At 34.6% G+C, this 19857-nt stretch overlaps 1 long non-coding RNA gene across 2 annotated transcripts in view; it reads left to right on the top strand.

Moving 5' to 3' along the window:
- Positions 1-9928, top strand: part of LOC124417070 — a 104465-nt gene extending 94537 nt beyond the window's left edge. For both annotated transcript variants that reach the window (XR_006939313.1, XR_006939312.1), the window contains 2 exons: positions 5473-5595; positions 6826-9928. This is a non-coding gene — a long non-coding RNA (uncharacterized LOC124417070). The remainder of the gene's footprint in view (positions 1-5472; positions 5596-6825) is intronic.
- Positions 9929-19857: the final 9929 nt, after the last annotated feature.

Below are 19857 nucleotides of genomic sequence, written 5' to 3'. Positions count from 1 at the left end.
CTTCTGTATGGAAAGCTTATTAGACTGGGATTTTGATATGCTCTTTTGTATTTCTGCTGTAGTCAGGCTAGCAATTCAGGAAAAAACAACTTTTCTCATTATGTTTCCATTTCTGGCCCCAGGTAGCAGAAGAGAATGCAATGCCTATGAAATTTCGTATACAGAATGTAGGAAATTATTAGTCAGATTTTGGGGTGTGCTACTGAAATATTATTTTTTATGCTTAGTTGAGATAAATAATAGTGCTCTACAGAACACAGGGTTAACTTCTGTTTTTTGTTGTTTTTTTTTCTCTTGCTGTACTGTAGTATTGTTATCAGAATCATTTCCAGACACTAACCTGTGCTAATGCAGTAGATTCTTCCTAGAAATGATAAAGCACTTTTGCAGATTGGTGATATTACAAAAATACCACTTAATCAGTCTGTCAGAAGGATTATTTGTCGTTGTGCAGAAGGATGGACGAGTGAAAAATATTCATAAAAATCTATACAGAAAACCTCTCAATATTCCCAAGTCTGTGCAATGTGGTATGAGAATCTCTCAGTGGCATTTTCTATTACAGCTTTTAAAGTAGGGCTCAAATTTGCAGTGAGATGCTGATGATTTCTTTTACAGAAGTGTCCTTTCCTATCATTTTTTTTCTAATACCCCCATGCCTAGTATAGTAAAATATTGAAAATACTTTAGCAACACTACTAAAATACATCCATTGCTATTTTAAAACAAAATTTAATGAAAAAATATTTTGAGCCACTGATTTAGAAGAAAGCTTGAAGTGATGTGCTTCTGCAGTAAATGCATGCAGTGGAAGCAAAAGCAGTTCAAATAGGACTTTTGTTGTGTTTAACCAGCATTGTTTCAGACTTGGAGTAAAACTTTATAGTGGATCAAAGCTATAGATTTGTTGCAATCTTTGCAGTTCACTGAACTTTTTTCTGTGCATACATATTTCAAGTAAACTCTGCAGTTATAAGTATAACAAGTGACACGTTATGGACCCTAAATCGTTGCACTGTGAAATATGCACAGAAAAAGGACAAATGAAGATATCAAGGGTCTGTTCCATTTCGCACTGAACTGTAAAATGCCACCCTTGTTGTACAGAAGATCACTGGTTCTGAGCAGGGCTCATTGACTGCTAAGTTGTGGATAGTGTTTCACTTTCTGCAACTGTTAATATCCTGGGTTATCCAGGCATAATGACCTCTCTATTTGTGACACATTGTTGAATTTTCTGGTTCTTTTAACTTATTCAAACCTTCCCCCCCCACACACCCCCAACCTTTTTTTTTCCCTGTTCTTTTTTTTTTTTCTTTTTTTTTCATTCATTGGAAAGCTGAAATGATTCTGAATTGAGCTGTGAAACAGAGCTGCTGAGCTGCTGGTCAGCCTGTTGCAGTCAGAATGAGTGGTGACACATCTCTAAATATAAACTGAAGTATACAGAAAAGGTATTCTGCATCTTCACTGGGCTTTCTACTGGTAACACTGTTCAGAAATTTTGTATAGTAGTGGAAAATCACAAATACTGTTCAATTTCACTGGTTGTTATATAGCAAGTAGTCTGCTTTATGATCATTCATGTTACCTGACATTTAATATTCAATTTATGACTGGCAGTAACTTCCAATCACAATACCTTATTTATTAAACATTTTAAATGGTGATGAAGTTTTATACACTTTAAGAATGTTGGCACTTTAACATACGCAAAGAAAAAGGCACCGCACAGCGTACAACTTTTGATTTCTGGGTTTGAATTCTTCCTGTGACCTTGTAAGGATCTGAAGTTAGTGAAAGTGTACCATCAGGTAGTGAAGGTCCTTGAAAGTGCCCAAAGAGGCACCGAAGTTGCTGGCAGGGCTCAAGGCATGTGCTGTGAGGAGAGGCTGAGGGTACTGCGGTTGCCCTGCCTGGAGAGGGGGAGGCTGAGAGGTTCTTGGCCTTTTTTCACTTTGTCTAAGATACGAGAAGTTACAGCTTCTTGATGAAATACTCACTGTATTTCGTAAGGGAATCACTGTTAGGAAAGTGACTAGCAACACTGAGTCTAGCCAACTTATTTATAACACTGAGGAAAAGACTACTGGAGAGGTATCTGGAGTTGTAGCAAAGCTGGAAACTTAAAAACTATGAGCAGCACTTGATCAGCTTATTATTAAATGGTTTTAAGTGCTATCAAATTACTGTATCCCAAAGGTTGTCACGGATGTGGGATGTTACAAGGGTGCTGAAGGGCTCCAACAGATCAGGAGCATCAGTTCACAAACTTTTTTGGAGGACAAAGCACTAGCTGTATGCTAATTCACTTTGAAGTACATTGTACCAAGCGTGTAGTGAAAGAAACATCTGCAAGCTCACTGATGCTCAAGGTCTGTTTATGGAGCTAACTGACTTTTGCTGGATTTTAAAATGGACTTGGGGTGAGAAGAGCTAACCTGGGACAGTGCTGTCACTTAATTGAGTGAACAATTCAATGGGCAAAAAATGAATATTCTCTGTGGACTGAAGATGTGTGAAATAAACGATATTGCTACTTGTAGCACTCATTTTTAAATTGCCTGCCTCCATCTAAAGATACTATTTTCATCTTTAAAATTAAGCTTTTAAAATTTTTGTGTGAAAATGACTCCCCTTTCTAATGTTATGGTTTACACCCCGATTCTGTACAATAAATGCAACAACACTGACAGATTTATAAGTGGGTTTAAAAAGAACAGTTTGCTGTTTTGAACAATGATTTGCTTTATCACATCTATAAACAGGCCACAAAAGAGAAAGAAACTTGTTTTCTTAGCTGGAGTTACAAACATCCCGAAGTTCCCCATTGGTAAATTGAATTCTCTGTGGTGTGGTGAGATTATACTAGTATAAGGGTAGCTTAAATTTAGCTGTTGATGATGATGTTCCATGTACTTCAAGAACCTTCAATGAATCCGCTTGTCTTTCTGTATACTTTCTGTAAAAGTACCTGCCAATATTTAGAGTTCACTAATAGTAAGCCTTGGCAGTGCAGAAGGAGCAAGGGAAAAGTTCTCTTAATAGATGGTATCTATTAACTTGTTCAGCATGAGAGATCATTTGCTAAGATGGATAAGTTCCCAGTGGCATAGCTCTGAGGGTCACTATGCCCTTACGCCCGTGCTTCACAGAAAGGATGCAATTGCATAGGATAGGGTGAATGTTTTACTAGACCATTGGGCACATTGATTTTTATTTTCATGGATATGTAGATCAAATTGAAATAACCTAAAGGGGCTGATGTGATACCCTGGGAATGTTACAGATGTCAAGATTCATAGTAAGTCTGTGTATTTCTAGTTCTTGGTGCTCCCTGTAGAAAAATAGCATGGGGTGTCATTGAGATCTGTCACTTACTGACACTTAGGCGAAAAATAAACCCTACTTCTTCTAGACATGTCCCAGATGAATAAGATTGTGTACTGAACCTAGTTTTGATTTATTTACATTTAAAGTAAGTGTTATACAAGTCAGACATGCATGTTCCTAGCTGGCTGATATAACCTTAAGCGCCTGTCTGTATACTGGAATGTAAAGAATTCTTTCTTGCCTGCTGTAGGATGAGACTTCAGAAATCTGTTTTTTGCAGACACACCAAAACTACCAAGCAGAAGTGTCTTCTACTTGAAGACTTGATAATTTGCATTTATTTAGCTAACTTCTGTTCAACTGTTACATTAAAAATGAATTTTTATTATTAATAAACTAGAACTGTATAAAATGACAAAATTAGAAAGGAATACAGAAATTTGAAATGAAGTCAACCTAAACCAAGTCAAAGTTATGTGAAATTCTGACTTTTTAATCTCCTGGGAGTCCTAATCTTTAGAGGAATTTAATGATTTTTAATCAACCCCCCCCCCCCCAAGCTCTTAATAAATTGTAATATGCATTATTTAAACTGCAGAGAAAGTAGGAATATAAACTATTATAATCATCAATATCATCTCTTTTTTTTTTTTCCTGTATTTATGCATTACCTTTTAATGAATTAATTAATTTTAAGCAGTTTTCAGTTTTAAAAATCTATCAGGTTTACTTAGGTGAAGATAAAGTTGTCATTATATGGTATTGACCTTAGCCATTCTACATGTAACAATAGAAATTTCAGTTTTACAATAGTCCGACCATTTTCAGCTAATATATATATATATATATGAAATGGTAACTTGAAGCTTAATGTTGTACCATATGCCAGGTTGACAGAGAGAGAACAGTTCTTGGAGTAGTTAAAGGAATACAAACTTATCATCTCTCCTTGTTAGCAGATACTATTCCCAGTTTTCAGATCTGGTATTTGAGAGGAGTTCAGATTATATTTGATAGGTCAAGAGAGGTTGATTGTGGTTGAAAAGTGTCCACAAGAATTGAATCAGGGAAAGTTGATTGATTATATGGCTTCAGTCATGAACTGATGTTAAACAGATATAACTGCTATAAGTAGCCAAAAATTTGGACCCTAAGCCCGGGTTTGTTCTGCCATTGGGAAAAGCATTACAAAGTTTTTGCACTCCAATAGCTTAGAATTCCAGTGTTCCATATATTTTTTTGTGGAGTACTAGAAATAGAGGCAATTCTGAGGTTGAAAATCAGGTTTGGATGATTATTCCTGGGAAATGCAATACTTTTCTGACATATTTGTTGTGTATATTCATGAATACAGCCAGTGAAGTTACATGTTATACTTGTGTGTGTACATACAGACATACGTATGATATAAAATAAGCAAAATACAGCTTCACAAGTAAGAGGCCAGGTTACAGTTCATTCAGGTGTATAAAATGTTTTGTTACTGTAAAACCATAAATGATGTAAATGTTTTTGCAAAATAAGAAATTAAGGTGGACTAAAGCCTGAAATGACACTCATAAAAATAACTTGTAATAATGATATTTAGAATTGAAATATAAATAGCTTATCATACAGAGATATTGAGTCCAAAGAAAATTGTTCAAAGAACAAACAGCACTAAAATGGGAAAGACTCCTTAGTTCTCAGATCAGCTGCTCCTGTTAGTACTCTTTAGTAGTAGTTTGGTATAACTGAGTTGCTATCAGAGATTCTTGGCTCAACTCAGATTACTTCAAAGCTGGCAGGATTGACCAAGTTGCTTTTAAATGTTTGAGGACAGTGTATAATTATCCAAAGTTTTCTTTAGATTATTGCTCTGTAATGCATAGAGCAATGTAATGTATAGAATACACTGAAATGTTCATTCAAAAATAGGTACAGATGTTTATGTTTTTAAATTATTAGGTATTAGTCATGTTGTATGCAAGTATAGGTTTGCAATTATGAGTCGTAAAATAAGTTCACATAGTAGACTTCAATATCATGCTACTGCTTTAAAAAATTCAGAATATACAGGTACATTTGTGTTGATTAGCTCTTAGAGAATTTCCTTAACCTTTATTTATTTATTTATTTATTTATTTTTCTTGTAAACAGGGGCCCTTTACTACTTCTCTTATAGACTGAACCACATAGCAGTGAAACTGATTTTGCTTCAGCAACTGGATTTTCAGCTTGAGCTGTGGTAGCATTTGGAGCAGAGTCTGTGCAGAATATCAGGTGAGTTCATTTAGGTCTACTTTGAATTTATACCCTGTTAATTAGGAGGATCTCATTTATGGCTGAGTTCATTAAGTATGGTTTTTGAAAAATTTTTAAATTTTACCTTTTAAAGAGAAGGCAGTCCTTTAATGACAGTGAACTTGCCTAGAACACCCGTTACACTTGCTTAACCGAATTAGCACAGCTTTTTATTATCTTCAGTATTATCCTAAAATACTGATTGAGTTTACCTGAGACAGAACAGTATGACAGCTGCTAAATTCATTCTGTAACAAAGAATGAAAATAAAAGGATTTTCAAAAATCTTCTCCTTCCTAGTGAACGTTGTTTGGAACCAGATTTTAAAATGCAAGTATCGTTGGTGTTTTATGTAGGGAAAACTATTCCAGTTGAGGTACCTTATACTGATTTATTTTGCATTACTGTGAAAATAAGTACATTCTTTTTCACTTCAAAAGTTCTCAATACATGATTCATATCTTGTTTCTTGTATGCAACAGGAGAAACTGCTATTTCTTTTTCACATCTTTACTGTTAGGTCCTTATTTATGGTGTTTTCATAAATCAATCTGTTTTTTTTTTCCTGTGAAATCATGCTATTTGAAGTGTAAATGCCAATTTCTCTGCTAATTTATTTTTCTGTTTTCATAAAATGAGATGTAACTCTTCAAATTACTCATTCTGTAAAGACAAGTAGCATCCATCAGCAGTGGGTTTGGGAAAGAATGGCTCCATGTAATGTAAGATGTGATGTTATTTTTGCATTTGGTAAATATGAGATTTTGAGATTTTTTCTTTTCTACCATATTCCCTTTTTCTTTTGACACAATATCATCACTACATCAAATAATGTTCATTATTTTTGAAAAAAAATGTATTTATTAAATATAAACATAGTGTATTAAAATTAATTTTTAATTAATTAATTTTTAAATTAATTGAGCCAGTTCCACTGTCAAAGAGGGTGTCCTAAAAACAGAATGACAACAAGAAATCTTAACCTTCAGGTCTTACCTGATATGACAAATTTAGGAACCTTCTCCCTCAAAGAAATACTAAAAGTGAAAAATAAAAAAAAATATACAAAATCACAACAGATATTTTTCAAAAAGCTGTGAGTTACTGTTTTGCTTACTTTTTATTAGTTTAGAATATATTGATTAAAGACAAATGCATTTCCCTAGTAAATATGTTACTGAGAGTTTCCTTTCTATTTACTTTGATCAGGTCAAATCTTAGGAGGACAACAAAAATATGAACAGTGTGAACACTATGATCTTCAGCATACAGTGTTGACAGAGGATCTCCTTTTTATTTGTGTGTGTAGAGGTCAAGGTTCTCCTCAGAATTCTGTCTGAATTTGGATGTTTTGTAGGTCAGCTGGCTCATACATGTTGCTCTCAGCAGTGGAGAGTACCTATGGGTGTCGATGGAATTCTGGTATTCACTGAAGTATTGTGTGGCTTTTTCTTTATTTCAGCAGCCTTGTCCTCTTAAAAATAAATAAATAAAGGATTGGATTGAATTAACACAACAGTAATTCTTGCTGCTAAAGATTGTTCAAATTGTACTTTCATCAATCATGTTCAAATGGTCAGATGCTTGGATATTTAAAAAATGTTTACAGAAATGTTGGGAACATCCACGGTACTGGTAACCTTGGGAAAACTGGGAAAAGAAAAGATAAAAGAAACCTCACATGTCCAGTAGGAAACCAGCAGCAGTCTTCCATTTCCACCTTCTTGTCCTTTTATATGGACATTGGATTACACTCAGTTACTCACACACCTTCAACAGTGACAAAATGGAGGCAGTCTTCCCATTACGTTGTCTGTTATCTGGAATTATTCTAGAATGCTTTGAAAACTTTGAAAATAAAATACCGTTGCCAGCTGTACCATTCCTTGTTTCATTAGGCATACTGATTATTCAATATAGAAATTATTGTAATTTGTATACTATATGGATAGAGTTTCTGATATTTAATAACTACAACACTTCAGTTCTAACCTGTGTATCTTTTGTGCAGGGAAAATATACTAATGGTTAGTGGTAGGTCTGCTTGAAGCATTTTCTACTTCTCTATGTATTTCCTATCACATTCAGTTTATCTGTAGTGTCACGTTATTTTAAGTTGCAGCATATGTAGGCCAACAAAAACTGACATAAAGGAAAGCAGCAGAGTACAGTGTAATGATATGTGACACATCATTCAGACTGGGAAGGAAACTCACTTTCTTGGAATTAATACCTGTTACTTACTGTGTATGCCATTAGTATACACTCTCCTCTGTGAAATCAAGGTAGAGTTTACTTTATTATGTGAGAGAATACTATTTTGTACTGAAAAAAACAGCAAAATCATGAGGTAAATTTTTAAGATACTGGTTAATAATTTGATCCTGATTTTGTTTTTCCATTTCCCAAACTCTTCTTTCTTAAGCAGAAAAGAAACATTAATCTTCATTTTTTTCTCCCTGAAGTGTTTATTAGCCAAAAAATGTAATGATACCCTTATTTGTCCAACTCCTAGCTCCACACAGTACCACCAAAAACCAAACTCCGTGTCTGAGAACACTGTCCAAATACTCCTTGAATGCTCTCTGATAGTTTTATGTCCGTCTTTTAACACTGTGGTGCACAAACCTGCACCCAGTGCTTGAGGTGAGTGTGGGCAAAGTGCAGGGCAGAAGGAAGACAACACCTCCCCTTGCACTGCGGCAGTGCTGGGCCTGATGCACCTCAGGTTATGGTTAGCCCTTTTTGCTTCCAGTGCACACTGCTAGCTCAAGCTCAACTTTGCTATCAGTCAGAAGCTCCAGATACTTTTCTGTGGGGCTGCTCTCCAGCCTCTTATCCCCCAGTCTGTATGTGTATCCAAAGTTTACTCCATCCCATGTGCAGAACCTGGCACTTGCTCTTGGTAAACTGCCCATGGTTGTTGATTGCCCAGCCCCCAGAGATCTCTCTGCCCCTGAGGGAATCAGCAGCTCCTCCCATATTACTGTAGTTTGCAAACTGTATACCTTCAAGTCCTGCATCCAAGTCACTGATGAGACCATTAAAGAGATCTGGGCTTGAAATGTTTGATTCAGGGTTGAGCTAGCTGCAAAATAATTTTTCTGTCCTGGGAAAGTTAGAGGTTTTTTTTGTTTGTTTGTTTTTTTGGTCACAATTTGCACCAGGAAGTTATTTTTGTGTTCACTTTCCTGAAAGAGAGAGGTTTTCCTGAGTACCTACAATGGGTGTTTAATGCAAAGGAAATGGAGGCCTATAAATCCCAAGTAGAACTTGGTGGAAGTAAGGACTCCCTGTTCTGCTGCCCTGCTGTCAGTCTTACTGGCAAAAATGTGCCATGCAGTGAGCTGGGTTGGAGTACCCATGTGGTTACTATCTATCGTTCCACTGGAGCAATTTTGGCTTGGATTTGTTGTTATTTGAATGTCTGTCAAATGCTTTGTTATGGCAGAAGAAATGATGACCTGGAGTCGGAGAGAAAAGGTGAAAATTGCAGGAGAAAGAGACCAGAACCATTTTTTTATTTTATTTATGTATTTTTTAGCAGTACTGATAAGAAAAGTGAGCATAAAGTGCTTTAGAGGAAGAACCTGATATTTAAGGAAATTGACTCTAACCTCTCAATTCACGTAGCCAGGTCTGAAAACAGCAATCTTAATCACTGTATTGCATCAGATAAAAATGCAGATGAAACCAAAGCAGCACAGAAAAGTTTCATAATACATTCCATATCCAAGGTGATAAACAGAAGAGTTAATGTTATTGATTCCTAAGGAATGGTTTTCCTTGAGGAGTAATAGCACCCCACTGTTTGCTATACTCTTGCTGTCGGGCAGGGATTTATCTTGAAGGAAAATGTAACGTGTTCCTAAACTGAAAATATCTGCACTCACAGGAAAAGTCTGGAAGAAGGCTAAAAGAAAAGTGATGCAGCTGGACCTAAAAACCTGAGCTTTATTATTAAGCGTGTCTAGTAAAATTTCAGGCCAGAACAGCAAAATATCAGCTTTATATTCTTAAGATATGAACAAAAAAAGTCTTCTCAGATTCTGAAAGTACACTTCAGTTTTGGTGTTTAGCATTGGAAGTTTTACTCAATCAGTAGAATGTCCATACAGAACTGGCTTTGGAAAATGTTCATATATATTGTAATGATACTTGCGTTATTGAAATTACTTATGTTGGTATATTCATGGCTGATGGAACTGAAAAATGTTGTCTTTCTTATGCTTGTGAGACACTCCTGTCTGTAACCATAAATGTGTGATAGGTTATGTATTAATAAATAAATTTCAGTTTGCTAATATTAAATGCTCAATTACTTTGACAGTTATTATTTTTGTTCTAACTTAATGCACTTAATATCTATTCATTTTATATACTAAAAATAGTACAAGTTAAAGTTTGCAGTATAAGTCAAAAATATTCTATGCATTTCATCATGGAGACAGCAGACTTGAACCACTTGGATAGGAGCAGGGCCAGAGAAATTGCAGTGTTTGGAGCGTTTGGCCATTTAACCAAGGATCGACAGAGTATTAAGAAGGTAAATGATCTAATTTACTGATTAATTAAAGCAGTAACATTTTCTTTGATTTCAAAACTATCATAAAGCTTTTTTTTTTTTCTGTGTATGATATGTTTTAATTTGGAATATGCAATTTAAAATTCTTCTAATCTTTCATGAAAATGTCTACCTAAACATGCAACTTATACTAAATTACATATGGTTATCTAAAGTTAGGGATACAATTTTTTTTTCCTTTTATCTATAAGAATTCTTGTTTTGAGAGCTGTCAGTCTTTATTCTTAAACTGATACATAACAATCAAAGATGTTATACATTTTTCACTTCAGTGCACATGAAAAGGTCATTATTTAGTTTGAAACTTTTTGAAATACAAAGTTATTTCAGTAAAGAACTTTTGTAATATGTCCTACATTAATGACCACTTTTCCCATCATTCTGGGTCTGTTAGATTGTTGTGATTCTGCTGGTAAAGCTGATGTTTTTCTTCATTAGCCCTCTGCCTCTGTCCTTTCCTACAGGCTTACTCTGAGTTTGTTCTGACCTACCTAGAGGAACTAAATGAAAGAGGAGATGACCCAGACAAAAAACCGCATTCACCATTGGGCCTAGTCTTCAGCTCATCAGGAGATAGAATCGGCAGCTCAGCTGAAGAGGTCATGGTATTAAGCCAGAGGCAGGTCAGAGAGAATCCTTTCAAAGACACGTTTTGAAAAGGGAAATACAAACATGGAAATCAACTTATTTCGTTACACAAATAACCTCATTTGATTTCTTAATAATATTTTTGCATGTTAGGCAAATAGTAGTTTTAAAAACAATTTTAATGAGTTCTCTATATATTTGCATGTCAGAACAGTTTAAGAATATATTCTATATGGGACAATTTTTTAAGTTTCTTATTTTCTATGTGGGAAAACTCAGTAAGAAGGAAAGCAAACAAAAAAAAATTCACTCAGTTTCTGGATGCATCTTGACATAGCTATTTGGATTTCTGACATTTTCTGTTGATCAACAGCCTTACTTGGGGAAGACAACACGTTATTTTAATTTGCAATATATAAATTGCATGGTTGTACTTGTGTCTCCAAGGTTCTGCAAAAAAATATCAGCAATCCCAATCAGAAACAACTTTCAGGACCTTTGGACGCCCATTTAATGCCTGCAGATCCCCTAGGGGAGACTACACAGCTGACAGTGGCACTGGTGAGGAAACTAGAAGAGAAACATCCTAAGGCCTCTGCTCAAAGGTAAGCCACTGACAGAACTGATATTTATTGTTCAATGACATTAGATGTTTTCCTTCAGTTTCATGTAAGATTGATTTCCTGGATGTTATAGAAATATCTCAGAAACCCTCTGGCTGATAAGCAAACATGGATTTTGATGAAAATTAATGAAAAAGGGTGACATTTATGTGCATTTTTTTAACAATTGATGTGTATGATAAGTTCGATAGTAATTGCAAATTTACATTTTATCTACAAAACTAACTTCACAAAAATTCTAAGGGAATAGAACGTCTGTCAACACTGTTACATTGTTTGTGCCACAAGATTTAAATTTAAATGGTAAATACTTTATTATAAGTAATATAATACTTTAGTATAGCAGTGTTCTTAATTACTTGTAGTTACAGCATGCAGAAAACTTTGCTCTGGTTTCACTCGTTTTTACTTAATCAAAACCTTTCTTTTTTTTCTTTTTTATCTAAGGAATGGCTTTTGGTTAGTTATTTTTGAGTCTTTGGGTGTTATTTAGAAGAAAATATTTAAATTATATATATTTTTTTTTTAAAAAAAGAACTCCCATTCAGATGAAAGGCCACTAGACATCACTCACTATTTGAAAGTTGAATTAAGTAATGTGGTTACTACTGACAGTGTGTTAAAAATAGCAATTTACAGCCAACTGAAAACAACAAACAGTATTGGTTTATCCAGAACATTAGGGATTGTCTTGGAAATATTACATTTAGGTAACCCATAGATTGCTTCTGTGGTACTTGTTCAAAGACTAGAGCTTCTGGTGTTTCTTTATAATATTATCCAGCAAATATTTAGTCTTTGGATATCTAAAGTATTTTTCAAATGCTACTGAATATATCTAACTTTAAAGCTTTGTTGAACATAGGTTATTTAACAACTCTTAAATAGTGTTATATGTTTAAAGCAAACTGTATAATGGAAGTTATCTTTTGAAAGAGCCTGTATAATTTAAAATTGTTTTCTACAGTGTAAGGATTATACACAATCTTTTTTTTCTCACAATGTTTTGAGTATTTGTCATGGTCTAAATAGCTGATGGTAGCTACATGTATATAATTTCATTTAATTAAAGTAGAACGAGTAAAATTTATTTAACTGAGTATCCACCCATGCTTTTAGGCTCTGATAACAGTATTTAGGTATTGATCTAAAAATTTCTTCTTGGAAAACACAGACATTTGATTTAGAGGACTAGTCAAAATAATTTTTAAGCACTGAATGCTTGACTTGGTGTTTATACATCTCTTTTCACCACAAGTGGATTCATGCTGTCTAAAGCAAGTTTCAAAGAATGTGGTTAGTTATGTTGCAAGTTCATTTGTTTGCAATAATTTTCATACAGCTAGATTTCTTATTTATTTTTGCTGTTTGAAAGCTGCATTGAGTCTTTCTTACCTTCAAGTAATTTAACCAGTTGCACATTATCCTATGATACATGACAGCAAAGGAAAGGAAATGGGCTTGTTTCTCTTTGTGTCCTATATTAGCAGTTTCAGCAAGTTCCTTGTATCTTTGGGGATAACTTAATGTTCTTTCCAGTGGTGGGTTTTCAGTGCACCAAATACTTTAATCAATTTACATGATACATGATATGTGATATGACAGTCTGAACCTCATCTCTGATTTACCTGACTGAATCCCCGAGTTCCTATGTGAAATGTGAAAAACTTATCCTTTCCAGCAAATGACACTAAGGAAAAAAATTCCTTTCAATTGTTGAAAGGCCAGTATTACCCCCAAACAGAGCAAAAATCCAGTTATAATCTAGTCCATAGACATGAAGGGTTGAAACTGTTAGGATAAGAATGAGTTGCGAGATGATCTGTATGATTGTGATTTGTATACTTCCCTCAGTGCACCAGAGCTAATGACTTAACTAGTTAACTAACAGCCACTGATTTCCTTCTCATTCTTATTCTCATCTTTACTGCTTACTTATGGGAAACTACAAATCCATTGCCACTCAAATAGTCTCTAGAATGGAGCCTTCTAGAAAGATATTACATAGTATTATCTTTGCATCAAGATAACAACTTAATGTTTGGGGTATTGTGAATCTTGTAACTTCCAACAGCATTTTAAATGACTACTTATTCTTATGATCTTACTAGTTGGGCCCAGATGTAGCAAAGTAAAATTCTTTTGATGGGAGTGAAGACTCTAAACTAAGCAATTGTTTTATTTGCATGCTGCAGTTCACACTAGTTTCTTGTATTTATCTCTGCTGAGGAATATTCTGTACTTGAAATTGCATATTAGCATGTAGTTATGTGTAGTTTCAATACTCTAATATGAAACCACAACAAAGAATCCTAGAAAGAAAGTATATGTGTTCTGTATCAGGGGTTTCCTAGCAATACATTTTATTTGTAAATTGTCCCTTAGAATAGCAGTGGTCACATTCCAAATATTAATCACTTGTTTTAATGTATTTTTTGTTGATCCTTATCGAATCACTTTGTTCCAGATACAAGCCTGGTTTCACAATTTTCTGAAGATTTTGTCTCTAATCTGGATATTTGTTTAACTGTTTTCCAAGCTAAGTACATGCTAGGTACAAGCATTCTTGGATCTGGGTCAGAATGCTTATGACCTTGTCATATTTAATATTAAGAAAGACACATCTGGGACAATTGGTTTCATTTTACTTTTTTCTGAATCATTTGGACAGATTCAGTTATTACATTTTTATAAGACTTATTAGTGTAGGAAAGATGACTTAAGAATACCCCAAGGAGATGAAAATGTTCTCCCTCTTCCACCAATGACACAACTATGAATTGGTAAAATTGATTGTAGCAGCTAAGTGAATGTTTGACCCTGATTCTTTACAAACTACTCATTCTTTGTAAATTCCAAGTGGACGAAATATAAGTCATGATCTGTATTATGAATTATGAATATTCCAGGAAGACAGATGAGGCTGTATTAAAAAAAGTAATGACAGGAATATGTTTTGGATACTTTGGATATTTCTGGATTTTAAAATATTTATTAAAGTAGCTCTACACTGTATTTTATAATATTTAAGTCTTGTCTGTATTCATTTTAAGAACACTCAGATTTCTTTGTGAAAACTGCTCCGTGAAAACACTGTCTTTTTACTGAATTGCAACAATTTTCCATGATGTATCTGCCAGGTAAGTGTTCTAAAGGCTAAAGCTTTGAATTGGTGACAAATTAGCTTTCATTATATGCTTTAGTCACTTCTTGACAAAATTATCCTAATAGATATATCTGCATCAGATACAAATTTGGTTCTCAGTTCATCACAGACAAGAGATGTTACATCTGTCTGAAAATGAAAGGAAGATATAATAAACATTAATTTTCCATTTTTAGAAAGCATTTGAAGATATTTATTTACATTTATATACCAATTTGAGTGGCTTACCTTTATTTAAATGGAATAAGAACTGAGGGGGACAGAGGAGAAGGACTGTTGCAGCCGACAAAGCATGGTGACCCAGCTTGTCACCCAGTGACCTGTGAGAAGGAAATAATGAACTGTGAGTAGCTGTCATCTTAACTGTTTCTGACAGTTTGGCTATGGGCACATCTGTGTTAGTTGCATGGAAAGACCTTTGTTGTTTTCCCACTAGTGACTTTGTAGACCGCTGTGGGGTTTGCTAGCTGCCCTGCTCTTACACTTCCCCTCGTTTTTCAGTAGTAAGAACAGCTGCTGCTGATAGAGCTGACATTTCTTTTAATGATTTAGTTGGCATTTATATCATTAAAAACAAGAAATTGAATTGAAATAGAACTTCTGGTTATTATAATTAGAAATAATCTGTATTATTGTAAGATCTGTTGCAAATATGTCTGTAATCATTCTGTATTACTTGCATAACTTGCAACAGTGTTTAATATCTGTTGGTATGCTTCTTTCCTAATATCTTGTCACATTTAACTACTTTGAGTGAATTATCAAGTCCACTGGTAATGTTTTATATAGTCCAAATATAATTCTTCCTACAGTGTACAATAAAAATAGGCATCTTTTCATGTTTGATATATTGCAAACACAAAAAACAAACAACCCCCACCTCCCCCCATATTTATTTAGTATTCTAGGAAACAATTCATTTTCTGGATTGAGTGAAATATCCATGCCTCTTCTGGTGCAGTAGTACTAATTCTTGGATAACTTCACTCGCAGTATAATTAGCTTCAGCTAGGAGACTGTTAAACACAGGGATGCCTGTTCTCCTAATAGTTCTTAGCAGCTGATTTGAGAGAAAGATGATAGTTAAGAAAAACGTGGAATCATGACTTATGAAAAATGGATGACTAACACAATGGCTCATACTGTAAAGCTATCTATTTTAAAGTGTAAATGTTTTATATGTGGTTTATATAACATATTACCTTTTTGTTAGGTAATATGCTACAAATATGTTACTATGAAGTGCTTTGCTGGAGCTGAATATTAAAGCCCTCACTGACTGTAACTGGAAGTACAGCACAGAGAACCTCATTCACTGTGCTAATTGATTTCTTGCTGTAGTCTTTGGGGTACTTTAATTTGATTTTTCATTTTTATAGACTTCTGCTCATGTTCTTGAGTTGTTTCCTATTCTAAGTTCAAGATCTACAGTCATTAGTGAACATAGGGAAAGAAATATTTTGCATGCAGCACAGTCTAGAGCACAGATCACAGAACTGCAGAATCAAAGGGGTTGGAGAGGATATCTGGAGATCACCTAGTCCAACTCCCTGCTAAGGCAGATTCCCTATGAGAGGTTACACAGGAAAGTGTCCAGCTGGAATTTTGAATGTATCCATAGGAGGCTCCACCACATCTCTGGACAGCTTGCCTGATTTTGAGTTGATGAATCGCTGTTAGGTGTATGGAACAGTGGGTCCCTTTTCTCCTTTTTGTCCACCTCACTAGTGTAATCCACTGTCCTTGGTTATTTAAACCTGGTGCAAAGACATTGTGGTAAGTAGGATATGTGGAGATTCTGCATTGTTCGAGGTGTGTAGATAACTTCTGAATGCATGCTTTCCCCTTTGTGTAATGTGGAATAAGTAAAATATAGGAGTGTCTTCTCAAGTGTTGGTAATGCTGTTCTAATCATGAGATCCCACTGTCCTCAGGATGCGGAGAGGTTACCATTCTCTGAGTAGATAGCAATCTCATTATATGTATAAAACAAAAAGAAAGAGTGCTGGAATAGAGAAGAGGTAATCTACCTGGCTTTGTTTAGCAGGTAGTAGCAGTGAGGCTTTTCTGAACAGATGGTTTAGTTTCCACTTTAATACCTGTGGATCACAGGACCCTACGCTTACTTCATTAGAGACATAACAAATTTGGGATCAACTGAAGAAATGGGTTTCAAGTTCACCACTCCTCTAGGGGTGTTTTTTGTCCAGAGATATTTAATGAGAAGGAGTTAAAAATAAGTATGTCCCTACTGGGTTATTTGCCACCTTTTCTAAGATGAAGACAATTAATTTGCATCGTTAGTGTGTAGTATCTTTGTAAGACTCTTTTTGGTTAGTACAGTCTTAATTACTTAGTTGTAGATATTCAGGTTTTCTCTTTCTGGTGAATAGTCAAATGACTTCAGAAAAATAATTTACTGTATTAAGTATAGTGATTGATCCAGAGGGAGGACAGTGCCTGTGTTTGGAGTGCAGCCCAGTTAGAACACATATGGGTGCTCATTAGGAACTGTCTTTTCAAGTCTTACATTGGATTTGATAGTGCTTACTATTTTTGTTGCAATTGAAAAGTGAAGAGTTCCATTAAAACTGTGATATGTATTAAAAACTTTCATTTCAGCAAGCAATGGCTAGATGGATAGCAAATGCACATTTTGACTGCTTCATTTGGAAGCTATTTTTGTTCTTTAGAGCTTTGAAGTATTTCAGTTGCCAGTTCGATAGACATATCACAGAAACAAAAAGTGTATTTTAATATGATTTCTTAGTATGTGCAATAATCTACTAAGTAGGTAGTGAATTTGAAGTATGAATAAATGGAACTCTTGTTTGCTAGCTAGTTGGAAACTCACTCATAAACCTTTTGTCATTTGAAAGTTGTACCTGAACAGACCACTTGTATTTAACCAAAATACATATTTTGGTTATTATCAGACAATCTTGAAAGGTTTCTTAAAAAAAGTTATCATTTAAGCAGTTATGAGTGCACTCATCTGTCAGAAAATTGGACAGTTTTTTACATTAAATATATAAACATATATTTTCTTATGAAGCGTTAATTTTATAGTTTTCCCATATTTTAAAGATGACTATAAAGTAGAATTTGAGGTGCTTTAATTTTGGAGAGTGAAATTGCTCAAAATCTGTAATGTTTAGCAAAATGAAATCTCTTACCTAAATAGCCTGTAATGTTTTAACAGGACATAGTTTACACACACATAAGCGCAGCATTCTACATAAAATACAGCTTATGTTTAATCTGTTTCACTCGGAATCCATTTTTTACACATTCAGAATATATTTCATCACATTTTTGTACAGAGCTCTATCATGTTCACAACTGCTATTTAAACTTAAACCATATGAAACGTACTTTTCTTTCAAATTAGGTTAGCATTGGCAGAGGAATATTTGTTTTAAATGTAAGCTTTTATAGGTATGCTTTCAAGTATAATCTATAAGTGTTCATTCAGCCTCATGTATTTATCAAGTGCTTATTATCAGCTGATAATTAAAAAAACAAACGGTGTTAATGAACAAGACCACCGCGGGAACTGAGTCACTGACAGCATAGCTGGTTAGCCAAGGTTGTAACTTTTTATCATATTGGAAAAAGAGTCAGACAGGTTATAAAGGGATTCCTCAACAGCCAACGTGCTAAGTATAAATTGAGTCCTTGTAATCCTTGCCAATTTTTCAAAATTGAAATAACAAACTATTTTTCCTCTATTGATTATGGTATGAAAATAAACTTGCAAGGTGTGCCTGTTATCTTCCATAGGTGAGTTACTGCCTCTTAGCACACAGTGATCGCATTTCAGTTTTCTTTCCTCATCACTTTCTTGGATTTGAGATGCAAAAACAGCAGTATCTAGTTATTTAAAGCTACATTTAAATGAATCTTGCTGTTTCAAAACAAGCCCTGAGGCATTTGGATAATGGCCTTAATAATATGCTTTAACTTTTTGTTAAGTGCTGAGTCACTTGAATTAGTGATATTTGAATGTCCCTTCCAACTGATCTATTGAGTTCTAAATTTTTCAAAGATACAGAGAGGGCATGGAAAATAAGAACAGATGAGATTTAGTTGTGAAGAAAGATGGAACATACAGAATATATAAGAACTAAATAGTGAAGGAATTTGGGAGCAGTGGACAAACTCTCTTGAGCTTTGCCTGTCACATATAGTTTTGGTGTGGGTTTTTTTTTTGTTGTTCTTTTTTTTTCTGTGAGTGGTGGTGGTTTGTGTTGTTTTGTTTGTCTTTTTTTCAATTTTGTCAAGATATGAGTTTATTTCTGGGTAACGTGATATGCAGATGTGAAGAAAGAAGTGTTCCTTAGCTTTCATTTTCAAACGATCTTATCTCATATAATCCTAATATAAATTTATTAATAAAGATAAGAAGTTCTAAATTACAAGGCAAAGTAATTGATATGAGTTGAAAAGTAGTTGGATAATCCTTATTTCTTGCTAAAAATAGATATATCTGAAAATCACAGTGAAATTGTACCTGAGGAATTGGGATGAACTTCTTTTCAGATAGGCTTTTAAATGACAAATAAGGCTCTTTCTCCTTTTTGGAAGTATGAGAAAATCTAAAAGTTAAGGTTAAAAAAGATTAGAAAATGTGATAATGACTATGAAAGAGAGAGAATGATGGATTTGTAATACAGTATATGATGAAAGAATTTCAAAAGAAAGCTTAATGCAAGTAATCCTCATGTTAGTGAAAAATCTTACAATATAGTTTTACTTATGCACTTATCTCATTATACTAAGGATGCACCTCCCCCCCCCCAACAAAGATGAGACTGACAAATGTACAAGCAACCTTCACACTCCCAAGGAAAGACAAGAAAATTAGCTATATGTGCTGTTGGAGTGCAACTCCGGGCTTCTGCAATGATAATAGAGATTAATTTGTAATGGTGCATTGCCCCCTGCTCCTCCAGCCATCTGTAGATGATGGAAGTGGTTGTAAGTGGCAAGGCCCAAGTAGGCTTGCAGAGAAGAAAAGCCCATGAGACTGAGATTTCCCTCCTTGCTATACGTGGCATCTTCTGTTATTCACATTCATGAAATGGCAGAAATTAGAGATCAGAAAGATGCAGTAGGTCATACTGGAACTCTTTTAACAAGGGCAGGCTTATTTCCCATCTTTGTTCTTGTGCATCACTTAATTCCTTTTTAAAGACCTGAAGCAGTGAAACTTCCCTTGGGTGCGTCTTTTTAACAGTATAATACTCTTCCCTGTTAGGAATATTTTTTTCTGATAC

The sequence above is a fragment of the Gallus gallus genome, chromosome 5 (genome assembly GCF_016699485.2).
Source record: "Gallus gallus isolate bGalGal1 chromosome 5, bGalGal1.mat.broiler.GRCg7b, whole genome shotgun sequence".
Taxonomy (NCBI): Eukaryota; Metazoa; Chordata; class Aves; order Galliformes; family Phasianidae; genus Gallus; species Gallus gallus.
Note: the sequence above shows the minus strand (reverse complement) of the source record. Positions and strands in the feature narration are given on the sequence as shown.